This window comes from Ranitomeya imitator, chromosome 2 (genome assembly GCF_032444005.1).
Source record: "Ranitomeya imitator isolate aRanImi1 chromosome 2, aRanImi1.pri, whole genome shotgun sequence".
In the NCBI taxonomy this organism is placed as follows: Eukaryota; Metazoa; Chordata; class Amphibia; order Anura; family Dendrobatidae; genus Ranitomeya; species Ranitomeya imitator.
The window spans coordinates 320,868,380-320,893,824 of NC_091283.1; the positions used below are offsets into that span (position 1 = coordinate 320,868,380).

The 25,445-nt window shown below is 43.8% G+C and overlaps 1 long non-coding RNA gene across 1 annotated transcript in view; it reads right to left on the reverse strand.

Annotated features, from left to right (window-relative positions):
* The window catches only part of LOC138663494 (uncharacterized), a 289,916-nt gene that overhangs the window by 35,944 nt on the left and 228,527 nt on the right, over nt 1-25,445 (reverse strand). The gene's annotated exons all lie outside the window — the stretch shown is intronic.

A 25,445-nucleotide genomic window follows, 5' to 3' on the forward strand; every position in this document is an offset into this window, starting at 1 on the left:
CTTACAGTGTGGATGTGGCAGAGCCGTGTGTGTACGAGGTGTACGGAAAGGAGCCATGTGTGTACGGAGCATGTGTACAAAGTGTACGTAGCGGAGCAGCATGTGTACGAGGCACAGAGCAGAGCTTTGTGTACGGAGTGGAGCTGTGTGTATGGAGCGGAGCTGTGATGCAAAAAATACAGGTACTAACAATACAAAGGGGACATCAATCCCCCAACTATCAGTACACTTTCTACTATAGCAGGGCAAGTGGGAAGAGAGAGGCAAATTGCCAGAAATGGAATCTGGGGCGGCTGAGGGCTGATGTTTTGAGTCTGGGAAGGGGCCAATATCCAGCTGTGAGCAGATAGTAATAGCCTGGCAAGCTCCATGGGTATTAACCCCTTCCCAGGCTATAAACATCTGCCCTCAGCTGTCCGCTTTCTCTCTGCTGGTTATGAAAATTATGCGAGAGCCCACGCCATTTTATGGAGACATGGGGGGGGGGGGGTTGGCGGGCACACAGGTTCGCTAGATAAAGCATGGACCAGGCATCATCCCACCGAATACCGCTCCCCTTTTACCTTGGGTATAACGCTACTCAGACAACACAAGGTGAAGGTAAAACAGTGTGGCAAAGCTTTACTGAACCACAACACAGGCCGATAACACGTAGAACAGGTTTCTACCCATACGCAGACTTAGGCAGCACCTGTCAGTCACTGCCGTGGGCAGAGAAGTGGCTGGGGACTCGCCTATCTGATTAGTCTACAGCACCGCTCTGTCCCCGGATGCTAATGTAGTATGTTTCTCTCTGAAATGCCGCAGTGTCATCCCTTTCTATTAGTTTTAAGATGTCTGTAACAACTCTGATGGCGTCACTACATGGCCTTCCATCCCTCACACACCATCTTACTCACTGCTTCATGTCATGTTCTGTCTGTTGCCAGCTCCATATTCTGTGCCTCTGCTCTCTGCATGCTTCCTGCCTGTGTGCATAGGGGGGTGGCACCAGAACTCTCTGGTTCTTATGGAATCAGGGCGCACCTGTCTAATGTGTTCCTGACCAATTACCAAGAGGCCTCCAGTATTTAGGGCAGCTCCACCCTGTGGACTGCGCCTGTGCAATGTCTAAACTCAGTTAGTGTCTTGCTTCTGAGTTGCTAGGCCTTGCTCTGTGTTCCTCCTTCTCTGGAGGTTCTACTCCTAGCTTTGCCTTGATCTGGTCTGTCTGTCCTCCAGGAGGCTGTATATCCTGCTCTGAGTGTTTGTTCTAGCCTTGTCTTGATCTTGCTGTCCGCCCTCCAGGAGGCAGAATATCCTGGTCCCTGTGTCTTTGTTCTTGTACCTTGTCTTGTTCCATTACCTTGTCTGAACTTTGTCCTACCTCTGTCTCCTTTTCTGTGGCTTCTTTCCATGCTGTGTCTTTCCTTGAGTCCTATCTGTTTGCTTATCCTCTGCACTCCTGTGGCTCTTGTGACTGCCTGTGCACCGCTCTCTTGCAGCTTTACCTCTGCTCCGCACTCCTGCGGTTCTGCACCAATCTAACCCAAGAAGAGATGTGAAACCGGCTAAATAAGATTAAAATAGATAAATCTCCAGGTCCGGATGGCATACACCCACAAGTACTAAGAGAACTAAGTAATGTAATAGACAAGCCATTATTTCTTATGTTTAGGGACTCTATAGCGACGGGGTCTGTTATACAGGACTGGCGCATAGCAAATGCGATGGCAATATTCAAAAGGTGAACTTGGATATTATAGGCCAGTAAGTCTAACCTCTATTGTTGGTAAAATATTTGAAGGGTTTCTGAGGGATGTTATTCTGGATTATCTCAATGAGAATAACTGTTTAACTCCATATCAGCATGGGTTTATGAGAAATCGCTCCTTCAAACCAATCTAATCAATTTTTATGAAGAGGTAAGCTATAGGCTGGACCACGGTGAGTCATTGGACGTGGTATATCTCGATTTTTCCAAAGCGTTTGATACCGTGCCGCACAAGAGGTTGGTACACAAAATGAGAATGCTTGGTCTGGGGGAAAATGTGTGTAAATGGGTTAGTAACTGGCTTAGTGATAGAAAGCAGAGGGTGGTTATAAATGGTATAGTCTCTAACTAGGTCGCTGTGACCAGTGGGGTACCGCAGGGGTCGGTATTGGGACCTGTTCTCTTCAACATATTCATTAATGATCTGGTAGAAGGTTTACACAGTAAAATATAGTTATTTGCAGATGATGCAAAACTATGTAAAGCAGTTAATACAAGAGAAGATAGTATTCTGCTACAGATGGATCTGGATAAGTTGGAAACTTGGGCTGAAAGGTGGCAGATGAGGTTTAACAATGATAAATGTAAGGTTATACACATGGGAAGAAGGAATCAATATCACCATTACACACTGAACGGGAAACCACTGGGTAAATCTGACAGGGAGAAGGACTTGGTGATCCTAGTTAATAATAAACATAGCCGGGGCAGCCAGTGCCAGGCAGCAGCTGCCAAGGCAAACAGGATCATGGGGTGCATTAAAAGAAGTCTGGATACACATGATGAGAGCATTATACTGCCTCTGTACAAATCCCTGGTTAGACCGCATATGGAGTACTGTGTACAGTTTTCGGCACCGGTGCTCAGGAAGGATATAATGGAACTAGAGCGAGTACAAATGAGGGCAACAAAATTAATAAAGGGGATGAGGGAACTACAATAACCAGAGAGATTAGCAAAATTAGGATTATTTAGTCGAGAAAAAAGACAACTGAGGGGCGATCTAATAACCATGTATAAGTATATAAGGGGACAATACAAATCTCTCTCTGAGGACCTGTTTATACCAAGGAAGGTGACGGTTACAAGGGGGCGTTCTCTGCGTCTGGAGGAGAGAAGGTTTTTCTACCAACATTAAAGAGGATTCTTTACTGTTAGGGCAGTGAGAATCTGGAATTCCTTGCCTGAGGAGGTGGTGATGGTGAACTCAGTCGAGGGGTTTAAGAGAGGCCTGGATGTCTTCCTGGAGCGTAACAATATTGTATCTTACAGTTATTAGGTTCTTTAGAAGGACGTAAATCTGGGGATTTATTCTGAAGGAATATAGGCTGAACAAATGTCTTTTTTCGGCCTTGCTAACAGTGTTACATATGACATTCTCCCAATACTCTCCTGGATAATCCAAATGCTCTCTAGCAAACTTCAGATAGGCCCGGACATGTACTGGCTTTAAGCAGTGGGACACGTCTGGCACTGCAGGATCTGAGTCCCTGACGGCATTGTGTGTTACTGATGGTAGCCTTTGTTGCGGTAGTCCCAGCTCTATGCAGGTCATTCACTAGGTCTCCCCGTGTGGTTCAGGGATTTTTGTTCACTGTTCTTGTGATCATTTTGACCTCACGGGGTGAGATATTGCGTGTAGCCACAGATCGAGGGAGATTATCAGTGGTATTTTATGCCTTTCATTTTTCTTATTATTGCTTCCACAGTTGATTTTATCACACCAAGCTAATTGCCTATTGCAGATTCAGTCTTCCCAGCCTTGTGCAGGGCTACAATTTTGTTTCTGGTGTCCTTCGACAGCTCTTTGGTCTTCACCATACTGGAGTTTGGAGTGTGACTGTTTGAGGTTGTGGACAGGTGTTTTTTATACTGATAACAAGTTCAAACAGGTGCCATTACTACAGGTAATGAGTGGAGGACAGAGGAACCTCTTAAAGAAGAAATTACAGGTCTGTGAGAGCCAGAAATCTTGCATGTTTTTAGCTGACCAAATACTTATTTTTCCACCATAATTTGCAAAATAAATCTTGCCAAATCAGACAAGGTGATTTTCTGGATTTGTTTTCTCATTCTGTCTCTCATAGTTGTGGTCTACCTATGATGTCAATTACAGGCCTCTCTCATCTTTTTTAAGTGGGAGAACTTGCACAATTGGTCGCTGACTAAATACCTTTTTTCTCTACTGTACATAGCGATGGCCCACATCAAACTCAGGTCACACCAGCCTGTAATGCTTGTGTGAGATCAGTGACCCAAAGTCATTTAACCCTTTCATTAACGCCCTTCGGTGCCCACTTTGATGGGACATTTTTGTGCCAGTTTTATCATTTTGGAATGTGCGTTTTTGTGTCTTCAAGTTCTTTGGTGGTGTGAACAGGTTTCTACAGACTTGTTCACTATGCAAGTAGCCCATGTGTTTTTGGTTCTATAATTGTTCTCTTGTTTCTACAAGACTGGGGAGTCCACCACTCCTCTGTGGGTCATTTGCATTGCAGCTGTTCCATCCTGCATGTATATTTTTTCTCTCTGAACCCTGCTTATACAGGTACTATACAGATGATCAGGTTTTTAAATACATCAGATAGGGATTATATACATTAGATAGGACTGCTCTATTATAGGTATACCTTGGCGATTGGTGGAGCAGCTTAACATACATTTTTTTGCAAAAAAACGTATTAACTAAATACCCTGTATTTTTTTCATTTTTTGACTAGCACTTGCTTATTTACTGTGACTTTTTTACAACAGAGTATTTTTTACCTATCTGTGCGTTTTTGTGTCTTCCAGTTTTATCATTTTGTAGCGGTTTTTAAGTGTATTCCCATCAGGGCACCTCGCTGCATTGTATTTTATTATTGTAATTTGTTATTTTTGGTTGCTGAATAAGAATCTAATTTCAGCCCTGAATAAGAAACTGGACAAATAAGAAACCAACTTCAGCATCGCAACTTGCAGAAGCATAGCTACCAGGGAGGAGGCAGAGGGGCGGTCGCCCGGGCTCTCAGAGGATCATGATTCTAGTGAGCAATGGGTAGAACAGCGTGAGTCTCTCATATGGGAGAAGTACAGAGCCGGCGTCAGCACCCGGCGCACCTGGGCAAATGCCGGGGCCCTAGAGAGAGAGGGGGGCCCACTCACGCTGTCATAGATACAGCTGGGAGAGCAGAGCAGGAGATAACATGCTCTCTCCGCCCACAAAGTCACTGCTGGCTGCGTTCTCTTAACCCCTATGTGCCAGCTCTGACACAAGCATCTTCTCACTCAGTCAGTGCAGCCAGGCAGGCACACATAGGGGTTAAGAGAAGGCAGCCAGTGTGACATTGTTTGTGGGCAGAGAGAGCACGTTCTCTGCTCTGATCTCCGCCCCTGGCTGGCTGCCATGCTGCTGAAGTTATGAGGCAGATTCAGGAGGAGCTCCTAGTCCTACCAGTGCCTGAGTGAGTGGCGCTGCTATATACTACGTGGGCTGCGCTGCTATATACTACGTGGGCTGCGCTGCTATATACTACGTGGGCTGCGCTGCTATATACTACGTGGGCTGCGCTGCTATATACTACGTGGGCTGTGCTATATACTACGTGGGCAGTGTTATATACTACATGGCTGTGTTTATATGCGATCATGAATCGGGGTAAGTGTTAAAGGGGGGGGCCCACTGAGACTCTTTCGCCCGGGGCCCTCAAAAACCTGGAGCCGGCCCTGGGGTATAAGGGGCGGGGAGAGCAAACACTAATAACATGCATCAATTCATTATAAAGTGCTAGTTTATAAATACAGTATATACCCAGCTGTGTGGGGGTGCAGATGGAGTGGCGCTAATTTAGCCCAACAAGGGACCTGTATAAGTTACTAAATAGCACTAAGCATCAGACCAACTGCATTAATGCACATAGTTGTAAAAAAATATGGGTAAGAGCATTTTTTCAAATTGTATGCATTAATGCAGATGGTCTGATGCTTAGTACTATTTACTAACTTATAGGGTAAGTTCACACAGGGCGTTTTTGCAGCTTTTTTTCTGCAGCAAAATCTGATCTTCTTGGCAGGAAAGAAGCTGCGGCAAAAAAGCAGTTTTAGGTGTGTTTTTAGGTGCATTTTTTTTCTTCTATTTGTGCATGCCAATAAAGTTGAGTGCACGCAGAAAAAAAAAAAACTTCCTGTAGATAGAATGATAGATTACCTGCGATAACCTCTTCACTGGCATTTTCCCACGGTCTAGAGGTTCCCTCCGGTCAGGCTGTGAGGGAGCGCAGTCTGGTGACGTCACCGCTCGTTACTGAGCCTGCGCCCGCTACATCTCCTCATTCCTCAGTAGTTTACAGCCGGGAGCAGTCCCATTAGCATTGCTCTCGATTGGAAGCTTTATCTCCCCCAGATACTGCGTGGGACACTCGTTATATTGGACTGCCTCGGGACAGGGAGTATTTGTGTTGGTTTATTATTTTTATTTCAGGAGATTGAGAGCATCGTTTGGAATGGCAGACTAATAAAGATGGCAAAACTGTGTGGTGTTTATTTCATTAAAAGACTTTTTTCTTACTGTGTGTGTTAATTTAATCCTTTAACTACTATAGGATTAGTAATGGATAGGTGTCTTATTGACAGCTCTCCATTACTAAGGCGGAGTACAATAGGAAGGTGACATTAACCCCTCATTACCCCGCTTGCCACCGCTACAGGGCAAGTGGGAAGAGTCAGGCAAAGCGCCAGAATTGGCACATCTAATAGATGCGCCTTTTCTGGGCAGCTACGGGCTGCTATTTTTAGGCTGGGGGGCCTATATCAATGGCCCCTTACCAGCCTGAGAATACCAACCCCCAGTTGTGAGCTTTAGCAAGGCTGGCTGTCAAAAACGGAAGGGGGGGGGGGGCCGCACGCCATTTTTCTTAAATTAATTATTTAAATAATTTTTTAAAAAGTGTGAGGACCCCTCTATTCTTGATAACTAGCCTTGCTGAAGGTGACAGCTGGGGGTTGCAGCCCCTAGCTGTGAGTTTTGTCTGGCTGGTTATCAAAAATAGAGGGGAACCCACGCCGTTTTTTTTTTTTTTTAATTACTAATTTATAGCGCAGGAGCGGCAGATGAATACTCCCATCCGCCGCTCCTGCTGTCACTGTAGTTAGCGTTAGCAGGTGTCAGATTGTGAAGGGACAAATTAAGAAGGATTCTCCATTTTGTGCTTTTCGACTCCATTTTGTTGTTTTGAATATACATTTTGTTACTAAAGTTTACAGCTGTTATGAGACCTTGATTGTTGCAATCTGCCAGGACATGAGACTGAGGGTGCATTGTTCTACGAGACTTTGACGTACAGACTGTTCCTGCATTCTTATAGGTTAAGAACTGTGAACGTGTTCTTATGCTGATTGGTTGAAGTATAATTTCTATGACTATGAAAAGTCAGACAATAAACGGGGGCCTAGAGATCTGCTTGATCCCCCCCCCCCCCCCAACAGAGGCATCCGTCTCCGTCTGGTCATTTTCAGATGCCGGCAACGCCCTGTAGATTAATTTGGAAATCACTGAGTTAACCGTGAAGGATCACTTTAGATCCTCCCTCAACAGTTGGCACCCGAAAACGTGGGGCCCCAAATAGGAACGCCTCTGCCCCCCGGAGGACAACAAGACAAAGGACCCTGGGACCGGACACAGACACTGGAAAATTGGGACTGATCATCCCCCACAACAACCACGGTAAGTTGGCAGTTATACTGTCCAGACTGACCGTTTGGTGTGGTTTTCCTGTGTTTGTTGCTGCAAAGAGGATCTGAGGTTTGTCCCCGATGGTGGGGTGATTCTTGGGTGGAATCATATAGAGGTGTAGTTCCGTTGGGAGCCCAGTGCTCGAACCGTACCTCATAAGGGACAGACACCCTGGATTGACCAGTGATGTAATTCTCTTTATAGTCAAAATATCCTGAATTCCTGATCACTGTTAGAATCAGGCGCGGTGAGGTGATCGAAGATGGGTAGGATGCGTAACTCAGGAATATATAGATATATATGTGTATTTCTAGAGGTATCCGGAGGGTTAGTTTGAGACGGCCCTCCTCCTTTCGCTGAGTACCGCGTTTTTGGGTTGTCCCAGAGGGGGACAGGTAAACCTAGTGAAACAAACTAAAACGGCCGCTCTGGTATTGTGCATGACAAAGTAAGGATATTTAGCTCTAAAGTAGAATCAGTTTCCGTGTGTATGATGAATCTGATATTGTTAGCCCAAAGATGGGGAAAGAACGCTGTCAGGAATGCAGGAAAATATTGAAAATATTCTCAATCATTGGTTTTTCTAAGGTGTTCTGGCATGTGAATTGTGTGATGAAAGTTTTGTAGAAATTAATTAAGTCTGAGAAGTGCTGTATTCTGTTTCTGTGTGTAGATTTCCAAAATATCCGATGGGAGGGGTAGGTCAAACAGCTGCGCTGTGCCTTTCTTCTTTTGTGTTGAGGAATGCTGTGATGTTCTTATCTGTTCTGTGTTTCTGGTATGAAAGGGGCACAATGCTGCGTCCTCTCTGAATTTTCTATCCTTGTGTAGTATGTGCTGGGAGATCTGTGCTTTATTTAAAGCAATAGTACAATATTGTATTGAATTAGAAAGAAATATTGTAAGTTTAAAGTAAAAAATGGCGCCTAGTTTTAGAAGGAAACTTGTAAGTGATAGTTTGGTTATCAGTGTGATTGAAAGATTGGTAAAAGATTCACCTGCTTCAAGTTGAGTGGTTGATATATAGCAAATTAAGGATTAACAGGAGAAGTGAATTCGGATTTGTTTTTGTTACGTTGAAAAAGGAAAGTTGTCTATTACTATGACAAAAAAACTGGATGTTTGTGGTGCAAGAAGGAACTGAGAAAGTGATTGAGATTAATGTGTTAGAAAGACAAATAAAAAAAAAAAAATAATAATCTGAAACAGGGGGGCTCCCTGCTAGATAATATGGTCCCTACCCAGGAAATTAAGCCTCTACTCTTGACTGTAAGCCCTATGCCCCTTAACCCCAAGGCACCAATATATCCTGGACTGGGCTTCTTATGGTAGTATTTAAAGATCTGGGAATCTCATTGTAAAATAAAGCCTATACATATCTTTTTGTAGTAGCTTTGATGTCCGGCCTTAAATCTGAATTGAAAGAGGCAATAATGTCAGTCAGATCCGATATTGAGACTTCCACTCCAGATGATGCATTAAAAGTAGTAAGAAAAAAAAAAAAAAAAAAAAAAAAGGTTTCCAGAACTTAACCCACTCTGCATCAACAGGGAAGGCAAAGGATAAACCAGTAGCTGCAGGGATTTCTGCTCCAATCTCAGCTCCCTTTCCCCCCCCCCCCCACAGTTACAAGGACGCAGCTGGTTCCTTATCAGTGGCTCAGACTCCAGCTCCAGCCCTCCTGCCTTACACAAATCCAGTCCCATACTCCAATATCCATTTTAACCCTATGTCTGGGGATCTCCCTCCTAAGCCCCACCATGTCAATTTTCAGATCAAGAGCTTGTTTTAACTAGAGTAGATGGCAGACCCAATAAATATACTCTCACAAAACCCATCCCTGTGGGACCTTCCCCTGAAGTTACTGCTAAGTTCGTAATCTCTCCCTTATGTCCGGTAAATTTACTGGGGGCAGATTTATTATCACAGTTCCTCTCCAGAATATAATTCCAAGATGATGGTCAGATGGTACTTACGTTATATAACCCCTATGCAGATGAACATATTGAGATCTGTATCTTACACGCCCTTCCCACGGTTATGATGGCCCTGATAGGCCCAGATCCACCCCCAATAATGCCTGTAGAACCAGTAAAAGTGATTTCCCAAAGTCCATCAATACCCTTTGAAACATGATCAGGAGCAGGGCCCCAAGGGTCAAATACAAACGTTACTCGATAATGGTACCGTGTTTCCCCATGTAACACGCCTTTGTTTCTCGTTAAGAAAAAGACCCCACCCGGCTAACCCCCTGTGTACCGGCTGGTACAAGATCTACGGGCAGTTAATGTAGCTACTGTTCTGGAAACTCCGGTGCCTAATCCACATACTCTTGTCCCAGATATCTCAGGATGCTGCTTGGTTCACCGTTATCGACCTCGCCAATGCCTTCTTCAGCATTCCTTTACACCCAGATTGCCAGTTTCTGTTTGCATTCACTTATCAGGGATGACAATTGACATGGACAGTTATGCCACAAGGGGCCCAAAACAGTCCCAATCAGTTTGCAAAAAATATGGGCGAGTGCCTTTTACCCTGGCAGTTAGAATATCCTTATGTCACGCTGCTTCAGTATGTGGGTAATCTTTTGTTGTGTGCACAGACAGAGCAGGAAGCCATTGTTGCCACTGTTAGTCTCCTCAAGTATCTGGCAGATCTGAACTGTCGGGTTTCGGCCTCGAAACTTCGGTTCTGCCTTGGTCAAGTGATATTTTTGGGTCACTGTCTCCTTCAGGGTGCCAGACACCTCACAGAAGAAAGAAAAATAGCAGTCAGCTCCCTTCCTTTCCCAAAAGATGAGACTGAACTCCAGCGGTTTTTTGGACTATGTACTTATTGTTGTTAGTGGATACCGGACGCATCCCGCATAGTGCAACCTCTCTACAATGCCCTGAAAGACGGTTCAAGATATGCTGATGATTTTGGCAGATTCCACACCGGATACGCTGTTACTACGGAAGACACCGTAGTGCACGCAGCTGCACTCCCTCCCTCCCTGTCAGGACAAGAAGCAGAACTTCAGGATCTGTCTACTGCATGAGTTCTGGCCAAAGACAGGCAGGCTAATATATACACGGACTCACAGTATGCATTTGGTATTGCCCTATGGGCCAATCGAGGGTTTATTACTACTGCCGGGACTCCAGTGAAGAATGCTGAAGCTGTTAAAACCCTCATGGACTCAATCAAATTACCTACCCAGGTGGCCATTATCAAAGTTAAGGCACACGGTCCTAGGAACAGTCCACAGACTGTTGGCAACACCTTTGCGGATATGCAAGCAAAAGCTGCTGCTCTCCTAGCCGTTGAACAGACCATAGCGGCTATGGTGACCATACGCTCTCAGCGTAAACAGTTACAAGAAACACTGACTCTACAGGAACCTGATGATCCACGCCAGACTGAGGTTTTCTGTCGGACCCCGCGAGACCGCTTAATGACGATGCAGTGAATGTCCACAAAGGAAGAAATGACGCAGTGGAAGGCAGATGGAGCCCGTATGGACAATGGTCTCTGGAAAAAGGACCAACTTGTGTGTTTCCCTAAGTGGATGTACCCTGCTATTGCCATGTGGGCACATGGGCCCACACACAGAGGGAAGAACAGGCCCTAGCCCTGGTACAAAAATTCTACTGGACTCCAGGTATTTCTACAGTCCTGAAAGCACTCAACCGTCCATGTAACATCGGTCAGACCTGCAATCCCGGTCAACTTCAACGTGTACCCCCGAAACATCTTGCTAAGCCTGACTATCCTTTCCAAAAGTTCCAGATGGACCATATCATGTTGCCTAAGTCTGGAAGGTATGAATATTGTCTGGTGGTTGTCGATATGTTCTCCAGTTGACTGCTGTGAATTCCGTGGCAGAGCTCCCTCCTGTGGTCACAAGTGGTACTTCGGCTGATTCTGTCTATGAGCTTCCGTTGGTGGATGTGAGTGGTACTGCGGCTTCTGAGTTTCCTTCCTCAGGTGATGTGGTGAAGTCGTTAGGTGCTGCTCTATTTAACTCCACCTAGTGCTTTGCTCCTGGCCTCCAGTCAATGTTCTAGTATTGGTCTTGCTTCCTCCTGGATCGTTCCTGTGGCCTGTCTGCTCTGCATAAGCTAAGTTTTGCTTGTGTTATTTTTGTTTGCTATTTTTTCTGTCCAGCTTGCTTTATTGGTGTTTCTTGCTTGCTGGAAGCTCTGGGACGCAGAGGGAGCACCTCCGTACCGTTAGTCGGTGCGGAGGGTCTTTTTTGCCCCCTCTGCGTGGTTGTTTGTAGGGTTTTGTGTTGACCGCAAAGCAATCTTTCCTATCCTCGGTCTGTTCAGTTAGTCGGGCCTCACTTTGCTAAATCTATTTCATCTCTGCGTTTGTATTTTCATCTCAACTCACAGTCATATGTGGGGGGCTGCCTTTTCCTTTGGGGTATCTCTCTGAGGCAAGGTAGGCTTATTTTTCTATCTTCAGGGCTAGCTAGTTTCTCAGGCTGTGCTCGAGGCGCATAGGTCTGGTCAGGAGCGCTCCACGGCTACCTCTAGTGTGGTTGGATAGGATTAGGGATTGCGGTCAGCAGAGTTCCCACGTCTCAGAGCTCGTCCTATGTTTTTTGGTAATTGTCAGGTCACTTTGTGTGCTCTGAACTTCAATGTCCATTGTGGCTCTGAATTACCTGTTCATAACAGTTGACCAGAAGCATTCCCTGTTACCAACATGACTGCAAAGACCACAGCGAAGAAACTGGTGATGGAAGTTATATGCAGATATGGTGTTCCAGAAGTTGCTTAAAGTGACCAAGGCCCGGTCTTTTCTTCTCATGTGTATCAGGAGGTTCTGACAATGCTTGGATCCACTGTAGCCCTCCATACTGCTTACCATCCACAATCTAGTGGGAAAGTTAAGAGGCTGAATGGCACACTGAAGGGACAATTGACCAAAATGATGCAGGAGACTACGGCTCCATGGCCAGAGCTCCTACCCATTGTACAGTACCACATTCGTACTATCCCTATTGCAAAATATGGCCTGTCCCCTAATGAGATTGTTTGGTGCTAGTCCTCAGTTGCAAATTTCCAGTCTCAGTAGTTGTCAGAAGAAACTGACCATGCTGTTCAATATGTTATTCAGCTTAGTGAAAATCTTGCTAACACCCATGTTTAAGTTTTTTCTTCCCTTCCAGATTAAGCAGAAACCGACACTTGTCACAACTTGAAGTCTGGTGGTTTTGTGGTCGTGAAAAGCTATGTCAGAAAATATGGACTAGAACCCTTGTATGACGGTCCCTACCAAGTCCTCCTCATTACTCCTATGTCAGTAAAGCTGGAAGGAAGGCCGACGTGGATCCACGTATCGCAGTGCAAACTGGTCAAACAGACTAGTAGCAAATAAGGGGGACAATGTTTTGGTTTTTCGTATTTCCATATAATAATATTGATAACCGCATGGGACAGCCTAAATTCCCCAACATCCTTGAATAATAAGTTTGTACAATATTATGAAAAATTAGTAGTACAGATGGGTATAGCCAATAAAATTGTCAGCTCTATTTTCATTTACCCTATGATTACACAAATATGGGATAAATTGGTTAGGGCCACAGATATCTAGAAGATCAAATTTGGGATATATTGGATATACTTAATACTACTGTTGCTGTCCAAAACCAACTTATCATAGTCATTAATCAACACATTGTAGTACTGGATTACTTAACAGCAGCACAGGGTGGTATGTGTCAGGTTATTAGACCCACATGCTGTTATTATATAGATCCCAATAGTGCTCTAAAGTTAAAGTTAGAAGATATTCAAAGACTCAGATCAATATGATAAAGACAATGACCGTAATAAGGACAGTTGGTGGGCAGATATCTTCTCCTTTTTAATCCAGCCAATTGGTTTGAGGGACTTTGGGTCTGGATAGCTGGAATCTTGCAAAGTTTGTTACACATCGTTGCCTTTATCCTTGTCTTGTATGTAATACTAAAACTTGTTTTTTGGTGTATTTCTGTATGTATTAGGAAATTCTGCACTAAGACAACTAATGATGAAACCAAAAGCGCTGCCACCCCTGCTCTTCTCTACACCGATTTCACAAAGTTATCTGATGAAGATGTTGAAGCCAAGCGCATGGCTATCTTCAAAAGATCCCAACCACTGTTATCAATAATTGTTATTCGTAAATTTTAGTATACAGGGGGGATGGGTACGCCGCAACAGCCATGGCTGGTAACATGGCACCAGTCATGTGAAGACCATTACCCCTCGAGCTTATAGCTTGGGATAGTACCTCTGATGCTGGACATTAATTAACAAAATTTATCTGGGGGGGAATGTGAAGGAACAAATTAAGAAGGATTCTCCATTTTGTGCTTTTCGACTCCATTTTGTTGTTTTGAATATAAATTTTGTTACTAAAGTTTACAGCTGTTATGAGACCTTGATTGTTGCAATCTGCCAGGACATGAGACTGAGGGTGCATTGTTCTACGAGACTTTGACGTACAGACTGTTCCTGCATTCTTATAGGTTAAGAACTGTGAACGTGTTCTTATGCTGATTGGTTGAAGTATAATTTCTATGACTATGAAAAGTCAGACAATAAACGGGGGCCCAGAGATCTGCTTGATCCCCCCCAAACAGAGGCATCCGTCTCCGTCTGGTCATTTTCAGTTGCCGGCAACGCCCTGTAGATTAATTTGGAAATCACTGAGTTAACCGTGAAGGATCACTTTAGATCCTCCCTCAACAAGATGATGCGATCAGTAGTCCCATTAGCTGACACAAGTGACTGGAGGTAAACTTTATACCTCCGATCACAGCTGAGCGCTCCCCGCTGTCTTCTGACAGTGTGGGAACTGCAGTGTTTGCATATGACAGCGTGTCATACACTGTATTGTCAGACCCCCAATTCAAAAGAATGGGGTTCGGGTCCGCTCTGCTGGATGACAGGCTGTATGGACGCACCATACACCCTGCCATCTAGAGGTAGCAGAGCCGAGTGTGACGTCACATCCGGCTGTCCTTGACTTTTCTGCAGCAAATACGCTGCAAGAAAAGTCAATTTGCGTATGTTAGGGGTCGAGTTCCCGCCTCTGCAAAGGGGAATCTCGAACCATCTCCGCTGCGTTCTCCCATTCCTCTCCAGCCGCAGTGGAGCCTGCTCAGCGGAGATATCGGTCTCAGCGTCTGGCTCAGCCTGATACTGTGCGGATGGTTACTGCTGCCTTTCCAGGCTCAGCCATTGTAGCCAGTACTGGCAGCGGCGAGCAGACATCTCTGGGACTAAGTCCTGCATTTCCCCTTCTGAGCATGCCCAAGTTAAGACCTCTCATTGAAGGTCAGGGGTCACATGCTCAGGTACTGCATCAGCTCCCATTGGTCCTCTAGGAAGGTCTTGAAGTTGCTCAGGTACTGTGGCAGCTCCCATTGGTCCTCTAGGAAGGTCCTGAAGTTGCTGCAGCTATAAAAGGTTTGCATGGCCGCACGGCCATGCGCTAGTATCAGCTTATGTCATGAGCTTTGCTATTCAGTGGTCTTGTCTGCTTGTGGTCAGGGTCCAGCTGAAATAAGCCACTAGAGTACCAGCACCTCCGGTGAGGAGTTTTGTGTGGTGAATTCAGGGCTGGCGTAAAGCCATTAGAATTCCGGCTCCACTGGAGAGGAGGTGTTTGTGTGCTTGCTACTCCCTGACCATTGATTGCTTTTGCTCTGTTAGGCAGCTATGTTCACCTGTGACGCTAACAGGGCACAGCGTTTTCCCTTCTGTGCGACTCTGAAGTAACAGAGTTTGCTTATACTGCCATATTGTGCCGCCATTTGCTAGCAGCAGGTTCGTCTCCTGCACGGTGGACCCCGGGCTGCGAACGCACCAATAATTATATCTAAATATACTCAGTGCGTTCCGCCAGCCCTAACAGCGCATTCGCAGCGTTTTTTCACCATCCATTCAAGTCAATGGGTGGAAAACACTGAAAAAACGCTGAAATAAGTGACAGGCTCTATGTCCAAAAAACGCAGCACAGCACAAAATACTGATGACACAAAAAAACAATGTGTGTGCATGAGATTTCTAAAATCTCATGGGCTTTGCAGATACTGTAAAAAGCAGCTGAAAATTAGCATAAAGAAACACAGCAAAAACGCACTGTGTGAACTTAGCCATACAGTTCCCACGTTGGGCCAAATTAGCGCCACTCCATCTGCACCCCACACAGATGGGTATATATTGTATTATAAAAACTTTAAAGCACTAGCGCTTTATAATGAATAGATGCATGTTATTAGTGTTTGCTCTACCCGCCCCTTATACCTTTCCTACATTGAGAGACACACACTGTTCTACCCATTGCTCACTAGAATCATGATCTTGTACTGTTACGTTTTTATCTTTTCTGTGCCTCAATGTTTAATATAGCCACATGTTTTGTAATGAATTTTGGACTACCACTCCATGTTATTCATATTTAATTCCGTAGAGAAGTGTCCATGTAATGTTTTATAGGTCCTAGTAATATAGGACCTTTCGATATGCTATTCGTGCCATTATGTCCTCTGGTTTGATGATATTGTGTCAAAACACCTGTACTTTGAGAGGCGCGCAAGAAGCTACGCTACAGTTACCTGTATCGGTATGTATAGGACTGCAGCATAGTATATCAGGAACAATGGGGAGTACATTATACTGCATGGAGGACTATGGGCTGTGCAGTATACTATATGGAGGCCTATGAGGAGTGTCTTATACTATATGAAGGCCTATGTGGAGTGTATTATAGTATATGAAGGACTATGGGCTGTGCAATATACTATATGGAGGACTATGGGCTGTGCAGTATACTATACGGAGGACTATAAGGATGAGTGTATTATACTATTTGGAGGACTATGAGAAGTGCATTATACTGTATGGAGGCCTATGGGAAGTGTATTATACTATATGGAGGCCTATGAGAAGTGTATTATACTATATGGAGGACTATGGGCTGTGCAGTATACTATATGGAGGCCTATGAGGAGTGTATTATACTATATGGAGGCCTATGAGAAGTGTATTATACTATATGGAGGCCTATGAGAAAAGTATTATACTATATGGAGGACTATGGGCTGTGCAGTATACTATACGGAGGCCTATGAGGAGTGTATTATACTATATGGAGGCCTATGAGAAGTGTATTATACTATATGGAGGCCTATGAGGAGTGTATTATACTATATGGAGGCCTATGAGGAGGGTATTATACTATGTGGAAGACAATAGGCTGTGCAGTATATGGTACTATACGGAGGCCCATGGGGATTGCATTATACTGAACGGAGGACTATGGGGAGTGTATTATTCTATATGGAGGACTATAGGGAGTGTATTATACTCTATGAAGGCCTATGAGGAGTGGAGGACACCAATGTTTAATTTTGTTACCTGGGACATACTATGTGCTCCCTGTTCTCCACTACTTATAGGGTTTAAGCCTTAAGGCCCCTTCACATTAAGCGACGCTGCAGCGATACCGACAACGATTCGGATCGCTGCAGCGTCGCTGTTTGGTTGCTGGGAGCTGTCACACAGACCGCTCTCCAGCGACCAACGATGCCGGTAACCAGGGTAAATATCGGGTAACTAAGCGCAGGGCCGCGCTTAGTAACCCGATGTTTACCCTGGATACCATGCTAAAAGTAAAAAAAAACAAACACTACATACTTACCTACCGCTGTCTGTCCTCCAGCGCTGCGCTCTGCTTCTCTGCTCTCCTCCTGTACTGTCTGTGAGCCGGAAAGCAGAGCGGTGACGTCACCGCTCTGCTTTCCGGCTCACAGACAGTACAGGAGGAGTGCAGAGCACAGCGCTGGAGGACAGACAGCGTTAGGTAAGTATCTAGTGTTTGTTTTTTTTTACTTTTAGCATGGTATCCAGGGTAAACATCGGGTTACTAAGCGCGGCCCTGCGCTTAGTTACCCGATGTTTACCCTGGTTACCAGTGAAGACATCGCTGGATCGGTGTCACACACGCCGATCCAGCGATGTCAGCAGGAGTCCAGCGACGAAATAAAGTTCTGGACTTTATTCAGCGACCAACGATCTCCCAGCAGGGGCCTGATCGTTGGTCGCTGTCACACAGAACGATTTCATTAACGATATCGTTGCTACGTCACAAATAGCAACGATATCGTTAACAATATCGTTATGTGTGAAGGTACCTTATGGGATTGTCTTAATTAAGACAGTGTGCACTTTAGGATCGCTAACCTGAGTATGACTATCTAGTATATGCTGGTATGCAGTTAGAGCAAGGGTGCTTGGATTTTTGATGTTATCTTTAGCATCCTTTTTGCCATCTATGTGTGCTATTTTTTAGCTGTTGCTTTCCCTTTCACCTTTTTGTCTATATATTATGCTTAGTTATACTATGTTTATGTATATTTAATATGTCAATAAACGTATCTTTGTATATTTATCATCCTCTCTGATACCTCTATTTTTCAGCATGGACCTTATAATTATTAAAGCACAATCTTTTTTGATCTAGCAATATTAGCATTACTCTATAGGTCCGATGTGTTTGGGTTTTTTTTAGGTTTATTAGGGCCATCAAACAGTTTGCTACTAAGGGGTCAATATACAGCATCATAGAATTCTGTATATAAGCCCTGAAAGGCGGTGGCCGCATCTCATATCAGCCAAACCTGGTGACAGTTTTCCTTTAAGTGGGTCCTTTTTTGTTATAGAGGCACTCTGGTTATTGTGAGTGTCAAATTGGCACACAGCGCATTATTTCTTTCTAGGGGAGAAGAGGGCATTACTATATTCTAGAGGGCACACAGCACCACACAGTAGGCACAATAAAAGGGACACATACAGCAGCAGCTCAGTACTGGGGTAACGGCAAGAGGAGCATTGTCTTCGGGTTGGGAATAGATGGGGAAAGGGCTGGAAATGTGAGAAGTCAGATATGTCGGTCTGGGCCAGATGGAAAAGACGTCAGCTGTAAGTCACCATCTGTAACTGTGCTGTAATCTCCTATATGTTCTGCAGGCAGGGTGGATAAAAATCAATGTTTTTTATAAAAAAAAAAAAAAAAAAAATTCGGATTTTTTTTATTTAAACCGGATTTTTTTTATTTAAATCGGATTTTTTTCAATAAACTGCTTTTTGAGGAAAATATTTTACCACCCAAAGGTTCTTCCATCATGAGATAAAGCTGGGTTGTTTAACTCAGTAGAATAAAGGCTGTATATGTGTAACATTCACAATGCCATGTTCTTCCAGAGGTTTCTGAAGGATTAGTGGGCAGTTTCTCTCCTATATTATCACAGACGCTCGCTTTACTTACGCAGTTCTCAAAACTGAATTTGACTCCGCAGAGGTCCCAGCCTCTTCTTCACGGCAAAAATGTTACAACATGAACAGAGTTGAGAAAAAGACCTTAATCCTATTGTTCTACAAACCTATGAATACAGAATCAACCCCTTCAGTGCCAAGTCCAAGAAGTTAGACAATATGTTTGATTGTTTGGAGTGGAATAGATCTGCACAACACAAGAAGAATGTGAATCTAAGTGTGAGGAGGAGGAAGGGCAAGCAGACAAGAAAATAAAAGTGAAACTTAGAGCACAATACTGCAGCATAGCCACAGACAGACAACCAGGCCTTGCATCTCTTTGTTGCATCGTTTGCATTTTGCACGCATGCCTGCCTTACCGATAGGCGAAGGAGCTTCATTAAAATATTCCCAAACTGGGTCTCTTTTACGGCCTGCTGCCATTATAAGGAAAGAATGTAATAAACCTCAGATCGTACACACAAACAGATCCAGACTTGTCTGTCTGTGGCTATGCTACAGTATTGTGCTCAAAGTTTCACTTTCATTTTCTTGTCTGCTTGCCCTTCCTCCTCCTCACACTTAGATTCACATTCTTCTTGTGTTGTGCAGATCTATTCCACTCCAAACAATCAAACATATTGTCAAACTTCTTGGACTTGGCACTGAAGGGGTTGATTCTGTATTCATAGGTTTGTAGAACAATAGGATTAAGGTCTTTTTCTCAACTCTGTTCATGTTGTAACATTTTTGTTGTGAAGAAGAGGCTGGGACCTCTGCAGAGTCAAATTCAGTTTTGAGAACTGCGTAAGTAAAGCGAGCGTCTGTGATAATATAGGAGAGAAACTGCCCACTAATCCTACAGAAACCTCTGGAAGAACATGGCATTGTGAATGTTACACATATACAGCCTTTATTCTACTGAGTTAAACAACCCAGCTTTATCTCATGATGGAAGAACCTTTGGGTGGTAAAATATTTTCCTCAAAAAGCAGTTTATTGAAAAAAATCCGATTTAAATAAAAAAAATCCGGTTTAACCCCTTTCTGCCATTAGACGTACTATTGCGTCCATGTGGGGTGGGCTTTACTTCCCAAGGACGCAATAGTACGTCATATGCGATCGGCAGCGCTCACGGGGGGAGCGCCGCCGATCGCGGCCGGGTGTCAGCTGTTTATCGCAGCTGACATCCGGCACTATGTGCCAGGAGCGGTCACGGACCGCCCCCGGCACATTAACCCCCGGCACACCGCGATCAAAGATGATCGCGATGTGCCGGCGGTGCAGGGAAGCACCGCTCAGGGAGGGGGCTCCCTGCGGGCTTCCCTGAGCCCCCCGCAGCAACGCGATGTGATCGCGTTGCTGCGAGGGTCTCACCTCCCTCCCTGCTCCCTCCAGCCCCGGATCCAAGATGGCCGCGGATCCGGGTCCTGCAGGGAGGGAGGTGGCTTCACAGAGCCTGCTCAGAGCAGGCACTGTGAAGCAGCCTGCACTCCTATCAGATCAGTGATCTGACAGAGTGCTGTGCAAACTGTCAGATCACTGATCTGTGATGTCCCCCCCTGGGACAAAGTAAAAAAGTAAAAAAAAAAAATTTCAAATGTGTAAAAAAAATAAAAAAAAATATTCCAAAATAATGAAAAAAAAAAAAAATATTATTCCCATAAATACATTTCTTTATCTAAATAAAAAAAAAAAAACAATAAAAGTACACATATTTAGTATCGCCGCGTCCGTAACGGCCCGACCTATAAAACTGGCCCACTAGTTAACCCCTTCAGTAAACACCGTAAGAAAAAAAAAAAAAAAACGAGGCAAAAAACAACGCTTTATTATCATACCACCGAACAAAAAGTGGAATAACACGCGATCAAAAAGACAGATATAACTAACCATGGTACCGCTGAAAGCGTCATCTTGTCCCGCAAAAAAAGAGCCGCCATACAGCATCATCAGCAAAAAAATAAAAAAGTTATAGTCCTGAGAATAAAGTGATGCAAAAATAATTATTTTTTCTATAAAATAGTTTTTATCGTATAAAAGCGCCAAAACATAAAAAAATGATATAAATGAGGTATCGCTGTAATCGTACTGACCCGAAGAATAAAACTGCTTCATCAATTTTACCAAACGCGGAACGGTATAAACGCCTCCCCCAAAAGAAATTCATGAATAGCTGGTTTTTGGTCATTCTGCCTCACAAAAATCGGAATAAAAAGCGATCAAAAAATGTCACGTGCCCGAAAATGTTACCAATAAAAACATCAACTCGTCCCGCAAAAAACAAGACCTCACATGACTCTGTGGACCAAAATATAGAAAAATTATAGCTCTCAAAATGTGGTAACGCAAAAAATATTTTTTGCAATAAAAAGCGTCTTTCAGTGTGTGACGGCTGCCAATCATAAAAATCCGCTAAAAAACCCGCTATAAAAGTAAATCAAACCCCCCTTCATCACCCCCTTAGTTAGGGAAAAATTTAAAAAATGTATTTATTTCCATTTTCCCATTAGGGCTAGGGTTAGAGTTAGGGCTAGGGTTAGGGCTAGGGCTAGGGTTAGGGCTAGGGTTAGGGCTAGGGTTAGGGCTAGGGTTAGGGCTAGGGTTAGGGTTAGGGCTAGGGTTAGGACTAGGGTTAGGGTTAGGGTTAGGGCTAGGGCTAGGGTTAGGGTTAGGGCTAGGGCTAGGGCTACAGTTTGGGTTGGGGCTAAAGTTACAGTTAGGGTTTAGATTACATTTACGGTTGGGAATAGGGTTGGGATTAGGGTTAGGGGTGTGTCAGGGTTAGAGGTGTGGTTAGGGTTACTGTTGGGATTAGGGTTAGGGATGTGTTTGGATTAGGGTTTCAGTTATAATTGGGGGGTTTCCACTGTTTAGGCACATCAGGGGCTCTCCAAACACGACATGGCGTCCGATCTCAATTCCAGCCAATTCTGCGTTGAAAAAGTAAAACCGTGCTTCTTCCCTTCCGAGCTCTCCTGTGTGCCCAAACAGGGGTTTACCCCAACATATGGGGTATCAGCGTACTCAGGACAAATAGGACAACAACTTTTGGGGTCCAATTTCTCCTGTTACCCTTGGGAAAATACAAAACTCGGGGCTAAAACATATTTTTTGTGGGAAAAAAAAAGATTTTTTATTTTCACGGCTCTGCGTTATAAACTGTAGTGAAACACTTGGGGGTTCAAAGTTCTCACAACACATCTAGATTAGTTCCCTGGGGGGTCTAGTTTCCAATATGGGGTCACTTGTGGGGGGTTTCTACTGTTTAGGTACATTAGGGGTTCTGCAAACGCAATGTGATGTCTGCAGACCATTCCATCTAAGTCTGCATTCCAAATGGCGCTCCTTCCCTTCCGAGCTCTGCCATGCGCTCAAACGGTGGTTTCCCCCAACATACGGGGTATCAGCGTACTCAGGACAAATTGGACAACAACTTTTGGGGTCGAATTTCTCCTCTTATCCTCGGGAAAATACAAAACTGGGGGCTAAAAAATAATTTTGGGGGGAAAGATTTTTTTTTTTAATTTTCACGGCTCTGCGTTACAAACTGTAGTGAAACACTTGGGGGTTCAAAGCTATCACAACACATCTAGATGAGTTCCTTAGGGGGTCTAGTTTCCAAAATGGTGTCACTTGTGGGAGGTTTCTACTGTTTAGGTACATTAGGGGCTCTGCAAATGCAATGTGACACCTGCAGACCATTCCATCTAAGTCCTCATTCCAAATGGAGCTCCTTCCCTTCCGAGCCCTCCCATGCGCCCAAACAGTGGTTCCCCCCCACATATGGGGTATCAGCGCACTCAGGACAAATTGGACAACAAATTGTGGGGTCGAATTTCTCCTGTTACCCTCGGGAAAATACAAAACTGGGGGCTAAAAAATAATTTTTGTGGGAAAAAATTTTTGTTTTATTTTTACGGCTCTCCATTATAAACTTCTGTGAAGCCCTTGGTGGGTCAAAGCGCTCAGCACACATCTATATAAGTTCCTAAGGGGGTCTACTTTCCAAAATGGTGTCACTTGTGGGGGGTTTCTACTGTTTAGGTACATTAGGGGCTCTGCAAACGCAATGTGACACCTGCAGACCATTCCATCTAAGTCTGCATTCAAATGGCACTCCTTCCCTTCTGAGCCCTCCCATGTGCCCAAACAGTGGTTCCCCCCACATATGGTGTATCATCGCACTCAGGACAAATTGGGCAACAAATTTTGGGGTCCAATTTCTCCTGTTACCCTCAGGAAAATACAAAACTGGGGGCTAAAAAAATAATTTTTGTGGGAAAAAAATTTTGTTTTATTTTTACGGCTCTGCATTATAAACTTCTGTGAAGCACTTGGTGGGTCAAAGTGCTCACCACACCTCTAGATAAGTTCCTTAGGGGGTCTACTTTCCAAAATGGTGTCATTTGTGGGGGGTTTCAATGTTTAGGCACATCAGTGGCTCTTCAAACGCAACATGGCGTCCCATCTCAATTCCTGTCAATTTTGCTTTGAAAAGTCAAACGGCGCTCCTTCCCTTCCGAGCTCTCCCATCCACCCAAACAGTGGTTTACCCCCACATATGGGGTATCAGTGTACTCAGGACAAATTGTACAACAACTTTTGGGGTCCAATTTCTTCTCTTACCCTTGGGAAAATAAAAAATTGGGGGCAAAAAGATAATTTTTGTGAAAAAATATGATTTTTTATTTTTACGGTTCTACATTATAAACTTCTGTGAAGCACTTGGTGGGTCAAAGTGCTCACCACACCTCTAGATAAGTTCCATAGGGGGTCTACTTTCCAAAATGGTGTCACTTGTGGGGGGTTTCAATGTTTAGGCACATCAGTGGCTCTTCAAACGCAACATGAGGTCCCATCTCAATTCCTGTCAATTTTGCATTGAAAAGTCAAACGGCGCTCCTTCCCTTCCGAGCTCTCCCATCCGCCCAAACAGTGGTTTACCCCCACATATGGGCTATCAGCGTACTCAGGACAAATTGTACAACAACTTTTGGGGTCCAATTTCTTCTCTTACCCTTGGGAAAATAAAAAATTGGGGGCGAAAAGATAATTTTTGTGAAAAAATATGATTTTTTATTTTTACGGTTCTACATTATAAACTTCTGTGAAGAACTTGTTGGGTCAAAGTGCTCACCACACCTCTAGATAAGTTCCTTAGGGGGTCTACTTTCCAAAATGGTGTCACTTGTGGGGGGTTTCAATGTTTAGCCACATCAGGGGCTCTCCAAACGAAACATGGCGTCCCATCTCAATTCCAGTCAATTTTGCATTGAAAGTCAAATGGCACTCCTTCGCTTCCGAGCTCTGCCATGCGCCCAAACAGTGGTTTACCCCCACATGTGGGGTATTGGCATACTCAGGACAAATTGTACAACAATGTTTGGGGTCCATTTTCTCCTGTTACCCTTGGTAAAATAAAACAAATTGGAGCTGAATTAAATTTTTTGTGAAAAAAAGTTAAATGTTCATTTTTATTTAAACATTCAAAAAATTCCTGTGAAGCACCAGAAGGGTTAATAAACTTCTTGAATATGGTTTTGAGCACCTTGAGGGGTGTAGTTTTTAGAATGGTGTCACACTTGGGTATTTTCTATCATATAGACCCCTCAAAATGACTTCAAATGAGATGTGGTCCCTAAAATAAAATGGTGTTGTAGAAATGAGAAATTGCTGGTCAACTTTTAACCCTTATAACTCCCTAACAAAAAAAAATTTTGTTTCCAAAATTGTGCTGATGTAAAGTAGACATGTGGGAAATGTTATTTATTAAGTATTTTGTGTGACATATCTCTGTGATTTAATTGCATAAAAATTCAAAGTTGGAAAATTGCGAAATTTTCATAATTTTCGCCAAATTTCCGTTTTTTTCACAAATAAACGCAGGTACTATCAAATAATTTTTACCATTGTCATGAAGTACAATATGTCATGAGAAAACAATGTCAGAATCACCAGGATCCATTGAAGCGTTCCAGAGTTATAACCTCATAAAGGGACAGTGGTCAGAATTGTAAAAATTGGCCCGGTCATTAACGTGCAAACCACCCTTGGGGGTAAAGGGGTTAAATGAAAAAAAATCCGAATTTTTTTTTTTTTTTTTTTTTTATAAAAAACATTGATTTTTATCCACCCTGCCTGCAGAACATATAGGAGATTACAGCACAGTTACAGATGGTGACTTACAGCTGACGTCTTTTCCATCTGGCCCAGACCGACATGACAACTTCTCCAGCCAGTATTCGTCTGCAGAGACTACACCAGACATATCTGACTTCTCACATTTCCAGCCCTTTCCCCATCTATTCCCAACCCGAAGACAATGCTCCTCTTGCCGTTACCCCAGTACTGAGCTGCTGCTGTATGTGTCCCTTTTATTGTGCCTACTGTGTGGTTCTGTATTCATAGGTTTGTAGAACAATAGGATTAAGGTCTTTTTCTCAACTCTGTTCATGTTGTAACATTTTTGCCGTGAAGAAGAGGCTGGGACCTCTGCGGAGTCAAATTCACTTAGGTAGAAACTTTGATTTAAATCACTGATTTAAATCAAGCCTTACTGGCTAGTGATTTAAATCGTGATTTAAATCGTGATTTAAATCAGTTAGATTTAAATCAAATCTACCCTGTCTGCAGGGCTGAGATCTATCACTATATGTCACAATATGGCGGTAATATCAGT